The sequence below is a fragment of the Paroedura picta genome, chromosome 1 (assembly GCF_049243985.1).
Source record: "Paroedura picta isolate Pp20150507F chromosome 1, Ppicta_v3.0, whole genome shotgun sequence".
NCBI classification, from domain to species: domain Eukaryota; kingdom Metazoa; phylum Chordata; class Lepidosauria; order Squamata; family Gekkonidae; genus Paroedura; species Paroedura picta.
Window position 1 is genome coordinate 72,406,699 of NC_135369.1, and position 18,426 is coordinate 72,425,124.

Sequence of the window (18,426 nt, forward strand, 5' to 3'; positions counted from 1 at the left end):
CCTGATCCAGAATTTATCCTTTGTAAGCAACCTTGAGTCATGACAAACTAGTATTTTATTTAAACAAATATAAATAGCAGAATGTATTTTTAAAAATATTAGAACGTATGACTTTCCAACACTAATAATGTCCGTGTATCACCTGGGATTTTTCAGAGTTGTTACTCAAGTGGGACTAGTTGTGACCCACACAAAAGTTTATCCCTCTGTTTCTCCAAGAAGCTTAGAGTGGCCCACAGCTAAGGAAGGCTTTTTCAACCAGGGTTTCATGAAACCCTGGGGTTTGTTGACGGCCCTGGAAGAGTTTCCTGAATAGGTGGGAGTTAATTATTTTATATATATTTTTAAAATGTGTTAAACATTTATTGGGTGATATGACCATATATGGTAATATCAACTTCCCCTTCCCCAAATGACCAATGATCAGCCTGGAGGAAGTCGGAAGGGGAGAGGCTGTGGATAGGTGTGTACACAACTACACTTTCCAACCCTATTCTACACAATCACACCACTTCTGGGGTTTCTTGAAACTGAAAACATGTTTCAGGGCTTTTCAACAGTAAACAAGTTGAGAAAGGCTGACTTAAGGGCTAAGTGCTCCCTTCAAATATATCATTCCCTAGTTTGTGACAGCTGAATTAGCCTTGTTTATTATGAGGTTGCTTATATGAACTCCTAACTTCCTCCCATTACTACTGACACTATCTCACTTTCTATCAACTCTGCACAGCTTTTTTTCGAAAGAACATGACGCAAAAGCAAATGGGATGAGAACATAAACGCTGAAGCCTGTTCATATGGGCAAACATTCTAAGAAGTACTGGGTTCTGGAACGGTGCCCACAGAACTCCAAAGCTGCAAGCCAGATGGTTTTAGTTTTTAAGAAGAGTTAGTTCTTATATGCTACTTTTCTCTACCAGGAGTCTCAAAGCAGCTTACAGTTGCCTTCACTTTCCTCTCCCCACAACAGACACCCTGTGAGGTGGTTGAGGCTGAGAGAGCCCTGATATCACTGCCCGGTCAGAACAGCTGTGGCGAGCCCAAGGTCAGCCAGCTGGCTGCATGTCGGGGAGCGCAGAATCAAACCCAGCTTGCCAGATTAGAAACCTGCATTCCTAACCACTACACCAAGCTGGCTGTCTTATTCCTCTATCTGTGAGTTAGGGAGCCATCCCTAAAAGTTGAACTCCTAGTTGTAACTTTGTGGATATCTGGGAAAGAAGCAGAAGAGGCAATTGTTACCTCTGGGGTACAGCAACTCCTCCTTGAAAGCAGGCAGGAATTTAGTAGCCAAAAGCAACATAGTTCATATAGGAAATGCAGTTCCTGCCCTGGCAAGAGAAGCAGGCTGTTCTCAATGACTAACACAGACTTACTCCACCTAATATTACAGTACCTTTTCGGACCCAGCCAAACTTTCTTGAGTTCAATGTCGTCTCCACAGCTGGAAGCCTTTGCTTTGATAGTGCCTACAAATCCCCCAACAGAATTTGTATCTGACACATCCTAGCCATGTTACAGACTCAAGAACAGCAGCGCTCCATCCATAACACCAGCTGCCCAACAAAAATAAATTCCCCTTTGGAAGGTTTTTAAGGAGATGGTTTAATGTAATAATTTAGCTAAAATATGTTAATTCAAAACATTTAAAAAGTTGTTATCCATGTAACAAAATACTTGTGTACTTCTGGTTGTTACCTGCCCTGAGCCAACAAGGAAGGGTGGGCTATAAAAATAAAGTAGTAGTTGTTGTTTCGGGAGGGCAGTATCAAAATTTTATTATTACTATTATTACTAGTTTTCTACCTGCCTTATTTTCATCCTACCCTTCTCCAAGGAGCACATAGTGCTCCCTTCTCCATTTTGCCTTCTCAACAAATTTGAGAGTCATGTTATGCTACACCAGAGTGATCGACCCAATGTCACTAATACATTTCATGGCAGAGTATTGAACCACAACTTCTCTTGCCTTTCTTGAAGACCACACCACATTGGTTGCACAATTTTGGCTGATTTGAAAGTACACTCTTGATAAGGATGGGAATGTTTAGAAATAAAAACTAAGAAGAACTTGATCTGGTGTTCCTTCTGAAATCTCCACAATTTTAGTGCAGGAGTAGTTTATTAAGCTTCAGGTTCACCACGAGATAAACCAACCGCAGACTCAAGTGTTCAAGAGAACAAGGTGTAGCTTTACTGAATACAATGCATTGCCAAAATATATACTCAATATGTCCTGGGGCTTGCTGAACTTGAGCATAGGACTGACTGGTCAGGAGAAATCTAGCAAAGGAGATTTCTACCCTGCATTTCACAGCCCTGATCTTTATACTAGTACTCTCTGTGTCTTGCACGTATGTCACCACTCCATAGGTCAATCAAGGAGGTCTTGTGACTTATTTTCATGGGGTGATCACAGCTCCCATCCTTTTAGCATATGCAGCACTATTTCTCCCTGAGCATACTGCTGACATGACACCCAGAGTCTTATGGCCTATTCTCTCTTTCCGCATTTTCCTGTATCCTCTGGGGAGGGTCCATCCCTGGGTTGAGCCCCCTTAGCCAATTTGCAGGTGCCAGTTTATCTTCTCCCCACCTGCTATAGCTAGCAAATTCTTCCCTCAGTTCTGAAAGGCCAATAGTGTAACTTCTGAGTCTCATCCATTTCTTTAACATTTGCATTTTTCGTAAGCAAAACAACTCTTTGCATTTACAATTAGTAGGTGAAAGATTGTAATTGAAGGTCCAAATAAAACAAAGACCCCTGGACAGATTTCCTATCTACCAATATTTTGTAGACGTGGTATTGTAAACACACCAAGCAGCTGCTCCATGATAGCTGTATTTCCTAACATCAGTCCACAACAGACCACAATGATCAAGCAAGCAATTTTATTTTATTTTTGGCTGTCAGGCCGTCAGCTCCCTCCCCCCTTTTGTAAGAACCTGCTTGCATCAAGAGAGCATGGAAGTGTGTATCTCCTTATGTTTCTGAGATAAAGCAATGTTTCTGAAACATCAAACAAATATCAAAGCCTCCTCAATCTGTTGCTCCTTCCTCTTTCTCTCTCCCCCTCTTTCCTTCCTTCCTTCACTGGTTTTGTGCCAATAGGCTCCTCTCTGTTCCAGAAGACATGAACAGTTGTCTCCTTTGATGTCCTCATGCAGCTGGAGCCTATCTACTGAGGTGCACAGTCCTTGTTCTCTTGACATAAACATGGTAGGAGAAAAAAATAGGAGTTGGAAGAATTTTACACTAGGAGAGTCATTGCTTGCAATCAGACTTACTTTCTGTTTGGTACTAAGGGTTTTTAATGGCCTGACAAAAATCAGATCTGGTCTGTTGTCACTGAAGTAACTTCAGATAGCTTCCACAGGATGGCTTCTTTGCCATATATTTGACGAGACAACTGCGCATCATTCTACCAAAGAACTGTGTTGAAAAATGTTTCTTGTTTCTAATAATTCTCTGCAGAATGCACCGTCTTGAATTTGGTGAATTTCATCAGAGATTTCTGATATCTGCTAACATGGAGGAGAGGTCTACTGATAGACTTGTGAAATGTAATCTTCACATTCAGAAGCAGTGTCAATATACCTAATTCTAAACTGGTTGGCTTCTGTGGAAATAGGAAAATAGCAAAGCCAAGGCAAATTGGGGACTTAAAGATTCCTGGGTAGAGGAATTTTGTTGGGTAGGGTTTTCAATTTGTTGCCCACACCAGGATTTCTCATGGAATTCAGTTTAGAAGAAGAAGAGTGGTTTTTATACCCTGCTTTTCACTATTCAAGAGCCTCTTGTGGCGCAGAGTGGTAAGGCAGCCGTCTGAAAGCTTTGCCCATAAGGCTGGGAGTTCAATCCCAGCAGCCGGCTCAAGGTTGACTCAGCCTTCCATCCTTCCGAGGTCGGTAAAATGAGTACCCAGCTTGCTGGGGGGTAAACGGTCATGACTGGGGAAGGCACTGGCAAACCACCCCGTATTGAGTCTGCCATGAAAACGCTAGAGGGCGTCACCCCAAGGGTCAGACATGACTCGGTGCTTGCACAGGGGATACCTTTACCTTTACCTTTACCTTTCACTATTCAAAGGAGTCGCAAAGCAGCTTACAATCACCTTCCCTTCCTCTCCCCACAATAAAAGCAGAGTCCACTCTTGCACTCAAAAGCTCACGCCTTGAATAAATATTTGTTGGTCTTAAAGGTCCCACTGGACTCTGATTTTGTTGTGCTGCTTCAGACAGACCAACATGGCTACCCACTTGAATCTCCCCACAATAGACATCCTGTGAAGTACATGGGGCTTACAGGGGGCTGACAGACTGCTTTGAGAACAGCCCTAAGAGAACTATGACTAGCCCAAGGTCACCCAGCTGGCTAGATATGGAGAAATGGTGAATCAAATACAAGTATCCAAATTAGAGTTTATATATGCAAATAACAGTTGCCAGGAGGCAAAAACTGGAAAAGGCTTTGGCCCTTGAACCCTAAATTTGGGTCTTTAAGACATATACTTGGCCATTGTAATGGACAAGACAGATGATGAGTCTGATCTCATGTGGCTCTTATGTCCACAATCTTTATGTGGCTGCCATAATGTCCACAATAATTTGCTATACAAACTATGTTCAACATATGGAGAGTTCCATGCCACTGACAAAAGGGTGGTATGGACTCAGTGTGGAACAGGTACCATAGAGAGGATAAGGAAACCAAAAGCTAGTTCTATCACACTGACCAGGATTGATTGACAAAGATAATGCAAAAAGTAACATTTTTTCCATGAAAAAATCGCCCTCACCTCTAAAGATCATGGTCTGTTTTGCCAAATATCATCTACTTTTTGTCAAAATATATACTCTCTTCAGTTGTAACCTGCAGTCAGTTTCTAAATGTGTGGCAGAATACAAATCTCATAACACAGGAGGCTTGCATTCTAGTCTTACATGTGTTGTAATAGGTTGTACTACTGAGGGAAGTACTCCCTATGTATTCTTAGAGGCCATGTGTCTCCTTCATGTGTCTCAAAGCTGAGAGCTGACAATGAAATTAAATTGCAGGGATGAGTTCAGTACAATCCAGTGACTTCTGCAGACAAGCACAAAAAAGCAATATATAGTTCCAGTAATGAAAACACACATATTGGGATGTAACATAGCCTCTGTTTAGCTCTTCCTCCCTTTCCATACGAAGCCCTGGAAAATCACAGAATCAGAGGGTTGGAGAGAGACATGATTCATAGCACATTTCAGCTCTATGATCCTTACTTTCCCCATTTTTCTCCAAGGTCAGTTGGCAACTGAAATGACAGACGTGAGAATGCCACATGAAACAAACAGAAGGATAGCAAATAATATTACTTCAAAGCTACGTGTAACTTGCCATAAACATTCCTGTGACACCCACTCACCTGCAATGCCCTGCCCCAAAGAACTTGGGACTGCTATACAAGAAGCTAAAATCATTTTAATCCCACAGCTCTGGACCTTCTCAGGCTCTGATGTAGGTGAAAGAACAAAACAGTCATTGGGATCAGAACCTTGAATGCCACGACTACAGAGTTACTTATACTTCTTTCAATTCACAAAACCTCTAGTGTACAAGAGAATAAGATACATGGGTTATATTTCATTTAAAATTAGTGTGAAATTTCTCATAGAAGGGACTTGCCTTGTCATTTTGTAAAGCTCAATGGACAGTGCTGGTACTATATCTAAATAATAATTATGTTTGACAACCCAGTTGCCCACCCATCACCTTATGTCATATTTCTTTGAGTGGTAAAGCAGAGATTTAGATGGCTTCTTATTTCCACATGTACTTATAAGCCTCAGTGGCTGGTCCTCACTTTGCCAGCTGAGCAGGGATGCATTCTGCATATGCACTCCTCTAAATGACAGCAATTAAATAACTTTGCAGAAGGCGGTATTCATACTACAGACCCAGACATAATTAATCCTTCTAATACTCAAAAAAGCCCAAGCCAAATTCTCTTGGAACAGATCCAACCAGTGTTCCACCAATATCCCCAAGACTAATGGCCTGTTTGTATTCTTCTCCTGAGCCGGTAATATGTAGAGATATATACACGACCATCAATTAGAGAGAAAATGCTGCACAGAACACGGCAGTGCCTGAAATTAATTGCACCAGTAATGGCAGCTTTTGACCATCCAAGCAAACCCTGGGGGCCTCCATTATTCTGAGCCACAAGTCAGTCTTTGAGGCAGCCTCTCCCCAACCCCTTCTCAGCCTGGTGGAAACTGAGGTATTGGCTAAATCACAGCTTCAGAGCCCAGGTTTTGCAGCTGGAAGCAACTGGCAAGTCCAGGCATACCAGTCCTTTCTTCCTCTTTAGATCTCAAGCTAATGTTGAATGAAAAAATACCCACACAGCAGAAGCTAGCCAGTCAGTTCTATAAATCCTTTAGGCAGCACAGGCCAAGAGCTTTGCTAAATGGCTGTCCATGAAGAAACCAAAAACAGACATGGGAGCTGCATCTGCTGATGGCAGTTTTCATATGGCAGGCAAAATAGATAAGGATTAAACTGGGGCCCCTTTCTTAAAGCAGCAACACATTTTGTGACTCACAACGAGGAAAGCAAGAAGGCAACATGTTTTTTACGCATTGGGACACTTTTCTACTGTCAAGCACCAAGGGTAGGAATTCTTTTAAATATTTTATTTGCATTATTTTGGGGCATGTAAATTCTGGCAGAAAAGCTCCAGAAGAACGGAAGAATCTGGCATTACAGGCTCTGTTCCAGTAAATTTTTTTGGTAAAAGAAAATTCCAAAATCCAAGGAAGAAATTTGTCATAGGGGAATTTTGTAAGTTTCACTGCTGAGTAATCTTCAGTCCTGCTTGTATACTAGTCTGCAAGTCAGTACAGCATCTGTCTCTCATAACACATTAGAAAGTAAACACCTGAAGACTCAACAACCAAGGGTTGGTATTTCCCTTCTATCCCACAGCTGAGAACTGGTGTGGTCCGGTGGAAAGCTAGACTTCTGATCTGAGTTCAGGTTCCATTCCTCCTCCAGATCATTTGTAAGGACTTATCCAAGTCTTATTCTCGACGCCTTGGTTTCCCATCTGTACAATGATAGTGCCTGCACATTATAGCTTATAGGCATTATATACACACATTGTAAAGCACTTAGTTATCCTAAATATACTGTCTTGAACCAGACGGAGGGAGCACCGGATGAACTGGACGGAGGGAGGACATTCCAAATGCTGGTAAAAGCTGCAGTTCTTCCCTAGGAATAATTCTGATAATTCACATTCAAAATAATATGTTTTTGTTTTACTTTTCCTGCCATGTTTCACCTTGGCTTCTGCATTATAAGAAAGTTACATTCCCTTCTTTTCAAAACTGGGATATAATTTACAAATGGAAGTTGTACAGCTGAGCTAAGGGATGCTGAGGACACTTTCCCATGGTCAATCTCAGGCTCAGAGAGCTGTTTGCTTTTTATTCCTTGATGCAGCTAACAAAGCCCCTTTCTCCCATGGGCAAAAAGTGGACTCCAGGCCCAGGGTGCTGACTTGCTCTTAGTTCACAGAACCTCTCTTTTTACCTCCCATAGCAGCAAATGATGCTGCTTTTGCCCAGAGGAAGTTCTCTGGCTGGTCACATGGGAAAGTCGTTCTTGAAAGTTGTTTGCATGATTTCCACACTGTTGCAAACAATAGACACAGGCCACCAAATGACCTGCACTCCCAACCCTGCCTTTCCCATATATACGTCAAGCTCTGGAGCAAATGGCAATTTGAAGCAACAGGACAAGGGGCCCAGCAGCTGGAAATACTGTGGATCCAAATCCCACAGAAACAACCACCAAGACTGAAAATTTGTGCACCAGCTGCATCAGACATTGTCTGTAACATAGAAGTGATGCTGCCTTCAAAGAGTTTATAAACTACATCATGTAAGAATACCCAGAAATGCCCTTGCTGAACCAGAACTAAGGGCCATATAGTCCAGTATTCCCCACAGTGGCCAACTAGATGCCATCAGAAGGACTACAAGCAGAACATGGAGGCCAAAGTTTGCCCTTGTCCGCTCCACAGGGGTTTTCTTAATTGCACTGCCTTCAAAGATGGCTTTTGTCAGGATCTCGGGGTCGATATATTTCTTGTGTCCAAAATCACTTATAACAGTGTTTCTACTACTCGTACTGGGATGTATCCAGAATTTTTAGAAACACAGTAATGCATTAGAGCTCGACCTAATGTGGTTCTGTCTTCAAACAAGCATATGTATCTAAAGTGGGGAAAGTTATAGAATAGAATGCCATCTTTTATTGTAATAATGGGGTATTTATGGGATTTTATGTGATTTTACTTTGATTTTATATTTTATTGTGAACCGCCGTGAGACCTTTTGGCGAACGGCGGTATATAAATCCAATAATAAATAAATAAATAAACAAACAAATAAATAAAGGCTTAGGGTTTTTTGACTCGTGAAAGAAATTGAGAAATGAAAGCAAGCCAAGAACAGGGAGAAGGGAAAATGTGAAAGAGTATGCAAAATACACAGATCTACTGTACCAGCAATGCAGCACGGGGCTGCCACCAGGTGTTTGGGATGGGGTAGTTTGCCCCGCCTCTTCCCAGGTCCAGACAGGGGAACATTTTCCCTGTTGGACCCAGTCTGCCACAGATTTGTGCCTCCAGATGAGGCAGCCTGGGCAGAGAGGTTCTATCATGCTTTGCAGCGGTGTGGGGTGTTTTTTAAAGTTGCAGTCCCAATGTATTGAAAATTTTAAAAATGCCCCAGTCAGCTCCGCAGCCCTGTGCAGGGCCACGGAGCTGAGTGGGACATTTCTGTCCCTTGCGGGACACTGTAGTCAGGAAAAGAGCTGGGCCTGGATGGCCTCACTCTTCCCCTGCCACACAGGCCTGGCCCAACATAGGCCCCGTTGTGGCCCAGGGCAAAATAAGGAACATGGATATATCCGCATTCACTTTCTGCGGAGCTACAGAGTGTCTGAGTCATCATCTGGAAGCAGTGGACCTACCATATAGAGAAGATTGGGGGCAACTGGCTTTACTGGCAAAAATTTTCCACCAGAAGGGTAATAGGAATTTCTCAGCCGCAATGAAAATCTATGCAGCTAAAATAATCCCCCAACTGCTTTTTGGAAGCCCAATTTGGATTGGTGCATTCAGCAACAAAGTTGAAAAATGTCAATCTACCTTTTTTAGGCAATTGTTGGATGTACCAAATTGTGTCACAAACCATACACTCTTAGCGAAGCTTGGTCAACAGACCCTAGAAGCCAGAGCCTGGCTTGGTTCATTCAAATACTGGTTAAAAATCCACTTCCGTTCTTTTCCACTACCTCTACTTTCTAACACTTTAGGAGATCCCTATTTTATTAAGGGCTTTAATGAAGTAATTTTTCATAAACTTAGTTGCTTAGGATTAGATTTAAATACTCTAGTTAACTATGATGAGAGCACAGTCCTGAAGCTGATCACTAAAAGACTAGAAGACCAGGATATTCAGATAATAGGCACATCAACCCACAGGATCTGTTCACTAGGCCATTGGGACATCCCCTGGTCTTATAAATCAATGTGCCTATATCTTCAAGTGTTAGATGACTATTCCCTTAAAAGGGCCTTTCTCCTTGCGCGCCTAAACATCTTCCCTTCAAACCTATCAAGAGGACGCTTCCTTCAAATCCCTCGAAATGAGAGAAGCTGTCTGCACGGGTGCAATGTGCCAGATTCCCTTAGCCACCTATTATTCAACTGCCCCAAATTTCAGATGTTCCATCATTATCTGGGGGGTTTTATGGGAGAACTGAAGTATCTGTGCATCAATGAGAAACATCTAGTGAAGATGTTGCTGAGTGTAAAAGAGCCTTCTCAGATAGTGTACCTTGCAAAAATCCTGTAAACTATCTCGAGAACTAATCTATCTCTGCTGCAGATCGGCTATATGGCATAATGCCTTATAAGCCTATTATTATTATTATTATTATTATTATTATTATTATTATTATTATTATTATTATTAAATTTATTTCCCACCACTTGTGGTGGGTTACATACAGTGTGTCCAATAAAACCCCCAATAAAACCCCATTAAAAACAGGATGACAAAATCATAGAACAAAACTGGAACAAACATGGCAGTAATTCCTCAGTCTCGCAACCCTCCAACCAGCCTCTAGTAAGGGATGGAAAGAGGAGCCAAAGCAAATAGCCTAACTACTGCCTAACACGGGGGGGAGGGGGGTCCAATCTTTCTCACTACCCTGGCCTCAACCATAGATATGGCGGAAGAGCTCTGTTTTGCAGGCCCTGTGGAATGCCAGAAGCTCCCACAGGGCCTGCAGCTTCCCTAGGAGCTTATTCCACCAAGTAAGGGCCAGGACCAAGAAGGCCCTAGCCCTGGTCGAGGCCAGGTTTACTTCCCCGGGGCTGGGAATGACCAGTAAATTTGAACCTGCAGAGCATAAGACTATGCAAGGGGCATAGAGCGACAGGCAGTCCCTCAGATATGTGGGTCCGAGAGTGCAGAGGTCCTTAAAGGTCAAAACCAAAACCTTGAACCGGATCCAGGCAGCAACCGGCAACCAATGCAGCTGCCTCAACACAGACTGGATATGGGCCCTCCATGGTGTTCCTGTGAGGACCCTAGCAGCCGCATTTTGTACCAGCTGCAATTTCTGGATCAAGGACAAGGGCAGGCCCATGTAGAGCGAGTTACAGAAATGTATTCTGGAGGTGACCATCACATGGATCACCGTGGCCAGGTGTTCAGGGGACAGGTAGGGTGCTAGTAGCCGAGCCTGGCTACTAGTAACTGTGGTCACACATACAGAAAACCTAGAAAATCAGGGCTTTGGTAAATATGTACAGAGGATTTTAAAAATGTCCCCTTCAAACAAAATAGTTATCTTGACTATCAGGAGGGTTGTGTGTAGTGTGCCTTCCCTGTGTGTATGGTAAAATATAACAAATGAAAATGCCTGGAGAGTATTCTTTATCTTACAGCTCTTAGAGATACTGGTGTATGGCCACAGCCTAAGCTTAGGAGGCTCGGCTGTTACAGAATTAAGATACTTGACACTTTTAACCTTTTTCTTGACAAGAATTTATGCCATGAGGAAAATGTGCATTCACTGGCAGGGGCTTCTGGGAACGGTGGTCCATGGACATCTGGAGGGCCGCAGTTTGACTACCCCTGCTCTAGAGCATGCTATAGTACATATGGGTCTCAGTGTGGATTTACATCTTGTCAACTGAGCTGGAAAACAAAAAAAAAACAGCATTGTGCATGAAGCCTAGCTCAGACTTTGCCAAATCCAGATTCATGAACCCACACTTCTGCTGGCCATGTTTGCCATAAGTACTGTTACTGCAAGTTTGTGGCTTACAATATATATTTGTTATTTTCTGAACTCCTTAGTTATTTAAATAATTTATTTCAAAGGACTATCCTGTCGCTGAAAAACCAAAAGTTCTGGGGTACCTCAAAGACAAACAGATTTATTGTGACTACAGCCCACTTTGTAAGATGCATTAAGTGTTATCTTAGCTTGACAGGAATATATACACAGGGGTACGAGGAAAAGAAGTTTATAAACCAGGAAGGTTTTTTTTTCCATTTCATGTCTTTTTTTTTGCCACAGTTTTAATTTTTTCTTAATACCCATGCCTGCCAACTGAAGATAACAACACTGTTAATCTGACAACGGAGGCTCCATTTCATTAAAGCTCACGCCACAATAAATTTGAGACTTTAAGATGCCACAGAACTTTTGGTTGTTTAAGTTATGCAGACTGTGAGCAAATCTGGAATACGTATGTGTCTGGAAAAACTTCTATAATTCATGTTAAATATCCAACAACCCTCACCAAGTCCAAAACATAGGGAGGACAGTGAAGTTTTAAAAAAATCATTGCTTACAACTGCAACATTCTGCAACAAAAAAGTTTTTGTGGAATCATAGAATCATAGAATCATAGAGTTGGAAGGGGCCATACAGGCCATCTAGTCCAACCCCCTGCTCAACGCAGGATCAGCCCTAAGCATCCTAAAGCATCCAAGAAAAGTGTGTATCCAACCTTTGCTTGAAGACTGCCAGTGAGGGGGAGCTCACCACCTCCTTAGGCAGCCTATTCCACTGCTGAACTACTCTGACTGTGAAAAGTGTTTTCCTGATATCTAGCCTATATCGTTGTACTTGAAGTTTAAACCCATTACTGCGTGTCCTCTCCTCTGCAGCCAACAGAAACAGCATCCAGCCCTCCTCCAAGTGACAACCTTTCAAATACTTAAAGAGGGCTATCATGTCCCCTCTAAACCTCCTTTTCTCCAGGCTGAACATTCCCAAGTCCCTCAACCTATCCTCATAGGGCTTGGTCCCTTGGCCCCAGATCATCTTCGTCGCTCTCCTCTGTACCCTTTCAATTTTATCTATGTCCTTCTTGAAGTGAGGCCTCCAGAACTGCACACAGTACTCCAGGTGTGGTCTGACCAGTGCCGTATACAATGGGACTATGACATCTTGTGATTTTGATGTGATGCCCCTGTTGATACAGCCAAAAATGGCATTTGCCTTTTTTACCGCTGCATCACACTGCCTGCTCATGTTTAGTTTACAGTCCACAAGTACCCCAAGGTCTCGTTCACACACAGTGTTACCTAGAAGCGTATCCCCCATCCAGTAGGCATGCTTTTCATTTTTCTGACCCTGATGCAGAACTTTACATTTATCTTTATTAAATTGCATCTTGTTCTCATTTGCCCATTTTTCCATTGTGTTCAGATCTTGTTGAACTCTGTCTCTATCTTCCGGAGTATTTGCCAGTCCTCCCAATTTGGTGTCATCTGCAAACTTGATGAGTAGTCCCTCCACCCCCCTCATCTAGATCATTAATAAATATGTTAAAAAGTACCGGGCTGAGCACCGAGCCCTGAGGTACCCCGCTACTCATCTCTCTCCAGTCTGATGAAACACCATTGACAACAACTCTTTGAGTGCGGTTCTCTAACCAATTCCCTATCCACTTAACTATCTGAAAATCCAGATTGCAGTCCTTCAACTTATCCATCAGAACATCATGGGGAACCTTGTCAAAAGCTTTACTAAAATCCAAGTGAACGACATCAACCGAATTTCCCCGATCCAGCAAACCTGTTACTTGGTCAAAAAAGGAAACCAGGTTGGTCTGGCAGGACTGTTGGAGACAAATCCATGCTGACTTCCTTGGATCACCAAACTGTCCTCCAGATGTTTGCAGATCGCTCCCTTTAATATCTGCTCCATTATCTTCCCCACAACAGAGGTCAGACTCACTGGTCTGTAGTTTCCCGGGTCATCCTTCCTCCCTTTTTTGAAGATCAGAATAACGTTTGCTCTCTTCCAGTCCTCCGGGACATCTCCAGTCCTTAAAGAGGTCCCGAAGATGATGGACAAGGGCTGTTCAAGTTCTCTGGAAAGTTCTTTGAACACTCTTGGGTGCATTTCATCCGGACCAGGGGATTTGAACTCATCCAGTGCAGCTAAATGCCTCTCGACAACCTCTCTATCCATGTTAACCTGCCACCCAGACACTATCCTTTGGCTATGGCCATCTCTAGATGTGCCTAAACACTTTGACCTGTGGGAAAAAACAGATGTAAAATAGGCACTAAGCCTTCCTGCTTTCTCTGCATCCTCCGTTAGAGTTTGTCCATCCGCACCCAACAGTGGGCCTATTGCCTCCTTTACTTTACGTTTGCTCCTCACATAACTGAAAAATCTTTTCTTGTTACAATGGGCTTCCCTGGCCAATCTTAGCTCACTCTCAGCTTTGGCCTTTCTGATGATTAATCTACAGTGCCTAGTAACCTGTAGGTACTCTTCTTTAGAGCTCTGTCCTTCCCTCCTTTTCTTTCTTAGTTCCTCTTGAAGTTCTCTGTTCATCCAAATAGGCTTCTTAGAGCTCCTGCAGTGTTTTCGTCTTTCTGGGATAGTCATTGATTGAGCATGCAATAACTCTTGTTTGAGTAGCGCCCACCCTTCACATGCTCCCTTCCTTTCCAGCATTCTCGTCCATGGTATGACACTCATCATGTCTCTGAGTTTATTAAAGTTTGCCCTACGAAAATCCAACATCCGTGTCTGGCTACAAGCTTCCTTGGCTCCCCATCTCAAAAGGGGAGGACATGGTCACTTCCCCCTAGGGTCCCCACCTCCTTCACCTCATCCACCAACTCTTGCCTGTTGGTCAGTATTAAGTCCAGTATGGCTGAACCTGTTGTGGGTTCATCTACCATTTGATAAATGAAATTGTCAGCCAGGCAGGTCAGAAAGTTGCATGACTGAGGACGCTTCGCAGAGTTTGTTTCCTAGCACATCTGGGAAATTGAAGTCACCCATGATGACAAGGTCCTGCCGCGTGGATATTTTCTCAATCTGCTCACAAAGTGCAGCATCCACATCCTCTCGTTGGTCAGGCGGTCGGTAGCAGACACCAACCACCACACTGTTTGTTTTCCCCTCGCTTATTTTCACCCAGATGCTTTCCACTGTAGATATGCTCTCCTTCACTAGAATTTCCTGACAGGTAAGCCCTTTCCTCACATACAGTGCCACTCCTCCACCTCTTCGATCTATTCTGTTTTTTCTGAACAGTTCATATCCATCCACCATTACATTCCAGTCATGAGAATCATTCCACCAAGTTTCTGTGATGCCTACTAGATCATACCTTTCCATCAGCATGAGAAGTTCCAGCTCTTCCTTTTTATTGCCCATGCTTCGGGCGTTAGTATAAAGACATCTGAATCCTTTTACTTTTGGTTCCCTATGAGCTGGCCTTGCCGGTTGGGCTGCCCCCGATTTTGAGGAAACACTGTCCAGTTATAGTTTGTCAAAGGTACCACTGGCAGTGTCCAGAAATCCCATTGCTGGTTCTGACATTTCCTTCTTGCTGTGTTGGAAAAGGACCAAGCTGGAAATAATGAAGAATCAAGAAGACCTATGTGAAGAACAAAAGCTTCTTGAAAGTATGCCATTTCCCAGAATTCTCCAGGGCTCCATCTGAATCCTAGGGCCAGAATGGAGAGAAGACATAGAGAGGCTTGAATGAGGTGGATATGGAATACTGATTGCATGTTTCATTCTGGTTGTACATTATAAAATGCTTCAGTAAATGCTCGTAAATCAGTAAACTGCTTGTAAATCTGGTAACTAGCCAGAACTGGATGTCAGCCAAAACAGGACAAAGAAGGGAAGGATTTAACTTGTCAATGAGAAGGAGAGTTCCACCTTCTAACCAAGAAAAGAATTGTACTTTCCATCATCATGGGAGTTTTCCTGCTCTAGTAGCCCTCACATGCAATGAGGGCTGAATTCCACCTTCCCTCATCATCAAATCCTCCTCCTCAAGCAGTACTTGCCTGAAATTCTTAGATTTGGCCTATTTAACATGGGGAGAACAAGGTTACCAGAGGATGGATAAGTAGTTTCAATAGTTTTATTATGTTTTTTAAAGATATCCTTGCCTGGGACTGTCTGTTCACACAGCAGCCCAAATCTTTGCTTCTGGGTCTGATCAGTTCTGGAGTAGAGGGTAAAACACCACAGATGCAGTCTTGCATGTGACAACTATATGGCCCATGCAGATTATTTCTTCAAAAACCTCTTTACTTTTCTTAGTTTTGCAAGATGTTTTACTTGTTGACAGCTTGAAAGTGCAATGCAAGGTAAAGGCTTCCTCATATTGCAAGGACCTCCAAATGATTTCTATCCTTTGTTCCAAAAAGGCACTTGGATTTTCACTGGTTAAGACGGAGTTTATTATCTTTAGGTTTTGTGGCCTCCGGCCGGCAGCAACTTGAAATCTTATTTTTCTTTGCCAGCCAGAAGATCCACCATAACTTTTTAATTTTGTAACATCTGGCTCAATAAAAAGTCACAGTGAACTGCAGTTTTCCCACTGCTTTGTGTCACTGGGCATGCCCTAACAAAAGGTATTCATTGTTGAAGAACTTGAACAGATGGACAAATACCAACAGACTGGATGGCTGTGCAAGTCATGTCATAAAATAATTCAGCTTGAAAAGCCAAAGCCAGACCACACTGGAGAATGGTCTAAGATACAAACACCTCCCTTAGATCATCAAGCATGGGGAATCTGCAGCAAGAACAGAAGAGACCAATTTCCTACTGACAAATCAGGAAGTGAAACAATAGGAGGAAAGCAGAGTTTCCTACCTCTGCGATGATCTATATGGAAATCCTAAAGACTGGGAAATTTTGATAAATCTCAATATGAAAAAAAATGTGGTTCCCATGCCGTGCTATGAAAAAGGCACTTTAAGATATTAAATTATCATATGGAATATCGGGGCACCCAAAACACATGCAACAAATGAACAATTAAATAGTAACAGCTATAAAATACAAATAATACGTAATGTAGAAATACATATTGAGATGGACAGAGTTACCTTACATGGGCTGTTCTAGTAGCAGATGTTGCTAGCATTCAGTAGCAGGAATATCTGGATATATAACTTGCAATGGGAACTCCCTATGTCCCTCTGTGGCTGATATCTGTGACTTACACATTATTTTGGAAGAAGCCTACCAGTTTGTTTATTTATTCACGTCATTTATACCCTGCCTTTCTCCCCACTGGAGACCCAAAGCAGCTTACACCATTCTTTTCTCTTCCACTGTGTTTTCATAAATAGCCTTGTGAGGTAGGTTAGGCTAAAAATATTTGACAGGCCCAGGGTCATCCAGCAAGCTTCCACGGCACAGTGGAGATTGAAACCTGGGTCCCCCAGATTCTACTCCAACACCTGAGCCCCTATACCACACTGGCTCACATGTATATGACCTATAAAACGGCAATTTACTTCAATATTATCTTACAGTTATAAACAAATGTCAGTTAAGCAATTAACAGTCTTGTTGGCAAGCATGTGACGACACAGAACCGTAGGTGAGTGCCTGATAACTGGAGATACTGAAGTTATTTGTTTTGCCCTTCCTCCAAGGAGCTGATATGGCACTTATCACAAGACTACACAGAAGATATGGTTGCAGTCACCATCACCCAATGAGGTTCTTGGATGAGCAAAAACTTGAATCCAGGTCCCTTCAGTCCAATAATCTATTCACAGAAGGTTTTCCACTGTTGCTACTTTCCAGTAACAAATAAAAAGTATGAGAATGCAGCTTTATGTTAAGTTCTGTGCATCAGAAGTTCTTTAAAACTAGAAAAGACTTACTTAAGCACTGCGAGGTACCTTGTATTTACTTTATGCGACCAGATAAAGCGGTTATTTCCAAGGTGCTGCATACAGATACTCCTAGAATGCCTCAGAAATGTATTCCCCTGAACAGCTATCAAAAGCTGTAATACAACAGGAAAGTAGTTCTGAACTTTAATGTAAAGAAACTTTGGTGCTAAGAGACTTGCTATCTGTCATACATACAAATGTCTCCCCTCCATTTTGTAGAAGCTATTTTCATTGCCCATCTGCTCCATCTCAGCTATATTTAGGTGACATCTGCTCTTCTCAACTTCGGAGTCTAAGCAAAACTTGCAGCTTGTTCCAATTTAGAGGGAATCCAGCCAAAGCCAAAATGCAGCACAAAACATTTTTACGTACTGACTGCCAACCACTTTCTTTGTAAAAATACCCTTCTTCTTTCCATCCTTGGATTATAAAAAATAGTCTTTCAGGTCAAGTTGCCCTGCTATTCATCCACACTGCATTAGACTGGGCGGTGGGGTGGGATATGGCCAGGTCAATCAGCAATCATCCCTGAAGAAGAGATACAAATCACTGGCAAAAGGTATCTTATAACACAGTGAACCATACTAAAGCAACATGAGGCTAACTTACATTACTAGGTTCACGTGGGTGGCTGTGTTGGTCTGAAGCAATAGAACAAAATCTGAGTCCAGTGGCAGTGGTCATTTATGGCACATGGTTAGCTTGAAATGAGTTTTGAAAAACAAGCAAAAAAAGTACTAACTTTCTTCCAATTTGCAAGTGTTTGCCTACTTGGCCGTATGAACATGATTCTTGGTGGTGGAAATGGCCATCAAGCAACAGCCCTTATAACTGTCTCATACCATTTTCAAGGCAAAAGACTAACACAGGTGGTTGGCCATTGCCTGCCTCTACACAGCAGCCCTGGAATTCACAGGTGGTCTCTCCCCAAGTACTAACCAGGGTCGACCCTGTTTAGCTTCCACAATCGGATGCCATTAGGCTAACCTGGACCATCCAGGGCAGGTGATTCTTACCTACCCATAAAAAATGGGTGAAAGGCAGTAAAACATCCTGCAGTAAATTACATTATGTATAACGTTTGTTTTCTCATTACACTGGTATCTAATCCTGCCCCTTTCTTCCAAGAAGTTCAAAACATTCTTGGGCAATCACCCA

The 18,426-nt window shown here is 42.6% G+C and overlaps 1 protein-coding gene across 7 annotated transcripts in view; it reads right to left on the reverse strand.

Moving 5' to 3' along the window:
* Positions 1-18,426, reverse strand: part of SLC29A1 (solute carrier family 29 member 1 (Augustine blood group)) — a 98,468-nt gene that overhangs the window by 33,691 nt on the left and 46,351 nt on the right. Inside the window, exon 1 of one of the 7 annotated variants that reach the window (XM_077342501.1) lies at positions 14,724-15,059. The exons of the other annotated variants lie outside the window; for them this stretch is intronic. The gene's annotated coding sequence lies outside the window, so the exon portion shown is untranslated. Of the gene's footprint in view, positions 1-14,723; positions 15,060-18,426 lie in introns of those variants that run through there. 7 annotated transcript variants of the gene reach the window in all.